The sequence below is a fragment of the Triturus cristatus genome, chromosome 4_2, assembly GCF_964204655.1.
Source record: "Triturus cristatus chromosome 4_2, aTriCri1.1, whole genome shotgun sequence".
Taxonomy (NCBI): Eukaryota; Metazoa; Chordata; class Amphibia; order Caudata; family Salamandridae; genus Triturus; species Triturus cristatus.
Window position 1 is genome coordinate 847,736,602 of NC_140586.1, and position 7,235 is coordinate 847,743,836.

The window sequence follows — 7,235 nt, forward strand, 5'->3', positions numbered from 1 at the left end:
GTCAAGCACTAACGCGCCTCAGTCATGGACATGGATGCGTATGGAGGAGACTTGAAAAACTAACACTGGTAAGATCTCTTAAACCCTTTCACAACCTAGGAAGCCGCCGTAATCTAAACGAATCTGAATGCAGAAGTACTCACATACTTCTTCGTGAATGTACGCAACAGACTGCAAGAACTATGTCATTCTTGGATGCACCATTCCTTCACAATCAGACGCGCAGCGTGCTTATATGCTCCCAATTCCGAGCCAATTTCACTCACGAAGTCGCCAGTGCTTGCCCCTGTTTTGCCGAGGCAAATAAAGGTTTTTCTTCCTTCTAGAATCGACTGATTTAATCGACAAGAAGGAACTGATCACGCGGACACACCGCATCTACATGTGAGTGCCCTGATTTACGCAAGTCATCTTTTTTCCTTTCCATTCGGTACTCCAATCTTATTAAGTCCATTGAATCCTTAATATTACAGATCCATTCCAAATAACTACATTGGGAGAACGACTGCTGAATCACATGACAAAGGTATGATCTGAGAGTTTGCTTGATAGATTGAAGTTGAGTGTTCTGAGTATGACTGACAGAATGTTTTTATTATTTCTTTTATAGATTGAATCTTCACGGTCCTGATGAGAATCCCTGTTACTTAGGGGATTCGAAACGCGTCGACCCCTGTTCCCTTTATCTCCGTCCTTTCAAATAGACCAATCTCCCCAGGATTACAAACTTAAAAATCAGATTATTGGATGGTCTATTACATGATAATTAAGAACAAATAAATTCTTTATTAATCACCAGAATCCGCACCTGTTTTCAAAAAAACTTTAATCAACACAGGGCGTTTTCTCTTGTCCATGAACAGGAATATTTGTCAATGTTTCGTCAATTTGTTAGGTCTTGTTGTTTATGTCCCTAAGTGCACTTAATGTTGTCTTTCAAATGTTGAATATGTCTACTGAATATCACATTATATGAAAGTTGTGACATTGCCCATGTCTTTGTACATATTATACGTTGTTGTATATATTTTGTTCAAGTCTCTATTTTTGTTGTCATCTCAATTTTTGTTTAAAGAAATTGAATAATCCAAATAATTATATGACTAAAAATTAAAATAAAAGGATTTTTTCAAAAGAAGTCAGACTATAAGATTGGTCTTGAATTGAGGATTGCTACTCAATCATAAAAAACGAGTTAATCATAGTGCAGTACTGGCATTTTTTTGTTGAATCTTATATTGGCGCAGCCTTACTGCGTTGGAGCCAGAACCCTCATTGTTGTCACGTTGTATAGCGGGTATTTACCCGCGAGGTTCCAAAAACCGCTGTTAAAGCACTAAACAACTAAACAGGTTCTCTTCAGGTTCACTGCCGGATTTTTCCTCCAGTTTGAACCCGTCCTCCCCTTCATCTTTCTCTTTTTTCTTTTTTTGTTCTATCAATGGATGATTGAAGTACGTGTATGTATGAATGAGTTCATTTGGGTCACCCAATAATAATAACAACAGTTAATTGACTCAACCCAGAGACTGCTAAATTTAATATGTCAGAAGAACAAACCTTCGCATACAGCGAAGAGCATATAAAAAATCTTCTCAGGAACCCTCCTTCTTTTGGTTCCGCAACTCTCAGCAGTACCGCACAAACAAACAACGAATCTGACAAACTTATTCGTCTAAAGAAAAAACAAATTCGGACGGACTTGCATGGTCATTACCTTCTCCAACACCTCAGATCAGGCACAATACCTACAGGCTTGATTGTCAAAAATATACCCGTGATTTTTACGGAAGATAACATCTACAAAAAAGGCTTCAGTTACATTGAAACTAAATGCAGCAGAGACCTCATGGTCTTAACCATTGAAACCGCACAAAGGTTATCCACAGTTCAATTGGAAGAAATCGAAAAATTGGAAACGGAAATTAAATCAAACTCTTTAATTCAAGACTCTAAGACTCTCCTAGAAAAAATCGAGAAGGAAATCTTGGAATTCAAGGACTATTCTGTACAACAAAAAGAAAACAATTTCGAGAGAGACAAGCGCAATTTTTCTTTGGAAAAGGCTTATCCTTACCTGCAACAGGATTTTTATTCTCGCCCAGAAGCGAGACGTTTTTTATCGGACAATCAAGGTCGATCAAGAACAAAATATATAACCTTCTCGGACACAACATCGTCATCAGGAGGAAGTGATTCCGAACCAGGTACATATAGACCCCAATTTAATCGACGTGGAGGATACCAACAACAGCAATATCAACAGAATTTCCAACAAAATAAACAACAACAACAACAACAGCCTTTTTTAGATCAAGGCCAACAGAAAACTCGCGGAAAAACAAGATACAACCAGCCATGGGAGATGTCCACGAGGAGACAAAATTACAAAAACTAGAAGTTTCGTCAGTGATTAATCTCTCCAATAAAGTCCTTTCCTCGTCAGAAGTTAGTGTCTTGGAAAAGGGACTTTCTTTTGTCCCTGCTAAACCTCCAGATTTTGTTAGACTCAAATTGGAATTCATTGAGTTCTGCAGAAAGATTCGTCTGATTGCCTTTTTTTCAGGTAAAGAAATAATGTTGCCAGCAGAAACTACAGGTCTAAAGAGGAAATCTACTTTTTGTCCACCAGCATTTAAAATACCCAAAGAAGTTACATACTTTGAAAAAAGTGTATTGTCAGCGATTTCTTCAGAAGAAAAAAAGAACAAATTCTTTACTAAACATAATTTGTCAAAAAAAGAAAAAGATGCACTAGTCTCACTTAGAAATGATGAAAGCATTATAGTGAAGCAAGCCGATAAAGGCGGTTCGATTGTAATTTGGGGAACCAATGAATACATAGCGGAAGCCAATCGCCAGCTACTTGACATAGAATGCTATCGGAAAATAAGATCAGATCCAACAATTGAATTTCAGAGAGAACTTGAAAAAAATCTTCAAAATGGGTTCGAACAAGGCTTTTTGGGCAAACAAGAATTCAAATTTCTAGTCAACAAACACCCAAGAATTCCATTGTTCTATGTACTCCCGAAGGTACATAAGAATGCCAAATCACCGCCGGGGAGGCCCATAATATCTGGGTGCGATTCACTTTTTGAACCCATCTCCAAGTTCATTGACTTCTTCCTTAAACCCTTCACATTGACAGTTCAATCCTTCCTGAGAGATACCTCTGACTTTCTGTGCAAATTACAACAAGTACCATTTACCGAAGGACAAGATCTATTAGTAAGCATGGATATAGTATCACTATATACCCAAATTCCCCAGGATCAGGCTTTAGAAGTGGTGGAAATCTTCTTGGATAAAAGAGATCGTCCAACAAAAATTCCCACGGACTTCATTTTGGAATTGGCCAGGATGGCTTTGACTAAAAACTACTTCAAATTCCATGAGGACTTTTTTCTCCAAATAAAAGGAGTAGCCATGGGCTGTCCCTTTGCCCCGGAGCTGGCTATACTCTTTATGAGTGTATATGAGGACAGATACGTACACAACAACAACCCCTTCTCACATTGGATAAGGGGCTGGGTTCGTTACATCGACGACATTTTTTTCACATGGTCTGGCACAATGGAACAACTAACTGACTTCCATGGATGGCTTAACAGTCGCACAATGGACATCAAATTCAGTATCCAGTCATCACCGACAAGACTTTCTTTCCTAGACGTGGAAGTTTATTGCTCAGATGGACAGCTGGTGACGACCCTCTTTAGAAAAGAGACTGACCGCAATAAATCCTTGCATTTTTCAAGCAACCACCCGCGCAGTCTAAAAGAAAATTTACCAATAGGCCAACTGCTACGCATACGTCGAAATTGTTCATTCAAAGACGAGTATATGTACCATGCAAGTCTACTTATGGGAAGACTTGTAGACCGGGGATATCCATCCAAATTGGTTAAAAAGGCAATCAAACGCGCGTGGTGGACACCACGTGAGGAACTTCTGAAAAAGAAAGAAAAGAGACAACTTGAACGCACAGTTTGTGTGACTACCTTTGGGGCAACATCCAACTTCCTCAAAAAAACCATCCACCAGAACTGGCATCTTATAAAGGATATTGACACACAGTTAAATGAAAAACCACTTTTTGCCTTCAAAAAAGATAAAAGTATTGCGAACCAAATAATCAGGGCAGCCATCCCTGCCAAGAAGACCTCTACAATACGTGAATTTGTCAACTTACCTCCTATCACAGGACATAAGAAGTGTGGAACATGCATGTGTTGTAATTCCACAATTGAAGGGAATTTATTCCAACACGAAGGTATCTCATGGAAACACAACTGTTTCACGAACTGCAAATCGAAAAACGTGATCTATGCCATCCTATGTCCATGCCCTAAACTGTACATAGGGAAAACAAATCAGGAAATCAGACAGAGAATCTCCCAACACAAATCACGAATAAAGAAAAAAATCACCACAGCACCTCTTGTCCAACATTGGATTGATGAGTCACATGGAGATCTCGATTTCAGATGGACCGTCATTTCGAAGTTAGAGCATGATCAGAGGGGTGGAGATCTTGAGACCAAACTCAAACAACGAGAAGCGATGTTGATCCTAAAATTCAACTCGGCCACACAGGGCTTGAATGAAATGTCGGAACTTTACAATCTATGAACACAGTGTTCTCCCTCCACCTACTGTTATAAGAATTCATGGATAGAGTGGACAATCGATTTTTAAATGCATCAAGATATATCAAAAAAACTACAATGCCCAGAATCCTTAGCAGCAGCCTCCGATTACTTTTACAACCGGGTCAACCGGGTCAAGCACTAACGCGCCTCAGTCATGGACATGGATGCGTATGGAGGAGACTTGAAAAACTAACACTGGTAAGATCTCTTAAACCCTTTCACAACCTAGGAAGCCGCCGTAATCTAAACGAATCTGAATGCAGAAGTACTCACATACTTCTTCGTGAATGTACGCAACAGACTGCAAGAACTATGTCATTCTTGGATGCACCATTCCTTCACAATCAGACGCGCAGCGTGCTTATATGCTCCCAATTCCGAGCCAATTTCACTCACGAAGTCGCCAGTGCTTGCCCCTGTTTTGCCGAGGCAAATAAAGGTTTTTCTTCCTTCTAGAATCGACTGATTTAATCGACAAGAAGGAACTGATCACGCGGACACACCGCATCTACATGTGAGTGCCCTGATTTACGCAAGTCATCTTTTTTCCTTTCCATTCGGTACTCCAATCTTATTAAGTCCATTGAATCCTTAATATTACAGATCCATTCCAAATAACTACATTGGGAGAACGACTGCTGAATCACATGACAAAGGTATGATCTGAGAGTTTGCTTGATAGATTGAAGTTGAGTGTTCTGAGTATGACTGACAGAATGTTTTTATTATTTCTTTTATAGATTGAATCTTCACGGTCCTGATGAGAATCCCTGTTACTTAGGGGATTCGAAACGCGTCGACCCCTGTTCCCTTTATCTCCGTCCTTTCAAATAGACCAATCTCCCCAGGATTACAAACTTAAAAATCAGATTATTGGATGGTCTATTACATGATAATTAAGAACAAATAAATTCTTTATTAATCACCAGAATCCGCACCTGTTTTCAAAAAAACTTTAATCAACACAGGGCGTTTTCTCTTGTCCATGAACAGGAATATTTGTCAATGTTTCGTCAATTTGTTAGGTCTTGTTGTTTATGTCCCTAAGTGCACTTAATGTTGTCTTTCAAATGTTGAATATGTCTACTGAATATCACATTATATGAAAGTTGTGACATTGCCCATGTCTTTGTACATATTATACGTTGTTGTATATATTTTGTTCAAGTCTCTATTTTTGTTGTCATCTCAATTTTTGTTTAAAGAAATTGAATAATCCAAATAATTATATGACTAAAAATTAAAATAAAAGGATTTTTTCAAAAGAAGTCAGACTATAAGATTGGTCTTGAATTGAGGATTGCTACTCAATCATAAAAAACGAGTTAATCATAGTGCAGTACTGGCATTTTTTTGTTGAATCTCTAATTTGAGTCAGCAGCAGTTTGGGGGGTTATCGACGTACTGGAATTTCCTTGTAAATGTCGCGAAGTGTGTTTCGCAGCAGTTTTTCCACGGGAACGCCTACCTTGCATCTCATTTTCGTTATGTCCCGCTAACAGAAGTGGTGATCTTGAAAATTCATTTTTACGTTGGAAAAGTGCCGCTAACTGCAGTTAGCGGCAACTTGTATATAAGGCAATAAAAAAAGCTGCCATAACGTCCAAAAATTGACGCTACGGCAGCGTTAAGTTCTTGTAAATAAAATGCCTCTTAATGCTGCATATAAATAATGCCACCTTTCATGCTAAACTTAGCATGAAAGCAGCAGGCAATGGGTGCTGTGGTGGGCATTCCACCCACCGCAACACCCATTGATTTTGACACTGCCCTCTATTTACAAGAGCAACGTAAATAGAAGGCAGCGCCAAAATTAAAATCAGGGAAAATCTGGTCTTAAAAAAGCGGACTGAAGAAATGCTTTAGTTCTCCTAGTTTTTCACATAGAAATAGCAAATTACCTAAGATTTTTTATGTGCAGGACGGTCCCCCTTCCTCCACATAAACAATCATTTTTTTAAAATGCCGTTTTGCAGCTTAATGTGTGCTTCACCAAGCAGCACACATAAAAGTTAAAAAACGGCATTTAAAGATTGTTTATGTGCAGGAAGGGGTACATTTCTGCGCATAACCAATCTTCCCCTCAACACAGGCACCCTTGCACTATGGTGCGAGGGTGCCTGCGATGGTGCTAGTCAGTTTTAATTTAGCGACAGTGAAGGGGGTAACGCAGGGCTGCACCATATTCTTGTAAATATGGTGCAGCCCTGCGTTGGCAAAGCGTGTCATTAGCCTTCTTGGCTTAACAAATGCTTCGCCACTTTATCGTAATTATAGGGTATATTTACAAGAGAGGCCGCTAACTAGTGTTAGCGGCAATTTTCTTACTGCCATGTATCGCTGAAAACTATCGTCTTGGTACCAACGTATTTACAATACGTCGCTACATGGCAATAGTATCCGCTAGCCGTGGTGAAAACTGCCACTAACACTAGTGTCAAGGCATTTAAAATGTTGCCGCTAGTGAGAGAAAAGTGACAAAAGGCCAATTAGAGATTTAAAAAACTCACGTTAGCCAGCCCAACGACACTTTTCTGCCTCTAGGGGCAAAAATAGCCTATAAGTCCACCACCATCATTA

The 7,235-nt window shown here is 39.3% G+C and overlaps 2 long non-coding RNA genes across 2 annotated transcripts; both read left to right on the forward strand.

Moving 5' to 3' along the window:
• Positions 1 to 324: 324 nt before the first annotated feature.
• On the forward strand, positions 325 to 887 carry LOC146835249 (uncharacterized). Its single transcript, XR_014960397.1, has 3 exons — positions 325 to 384; positions 474 to 526; positions 611 to 887. It is a non-coding gene; the product is annotated as an uncharacterized LOC146835249 (long non-coding RNA).
• A 4,222-nt stretch (positions 888 to 5,109) lies between these two features.
• On the forward strand, positions 5,110 to 5,672 carry LOC146835250 (uncharacterized). The gene is made up of 3 exons (XR_014960398.1): positions 5,110 to 5,169; positions 5,259 to 5,311; positions 5,396 to 5,672. It is a non-coding gene; the product is annotated as an uncharacterized LOC146835250 (long non-coding RNA).
• The last annotated feature ends 1,563 nt before the right edge of the window (positions 5,673 to 7,235 follow it).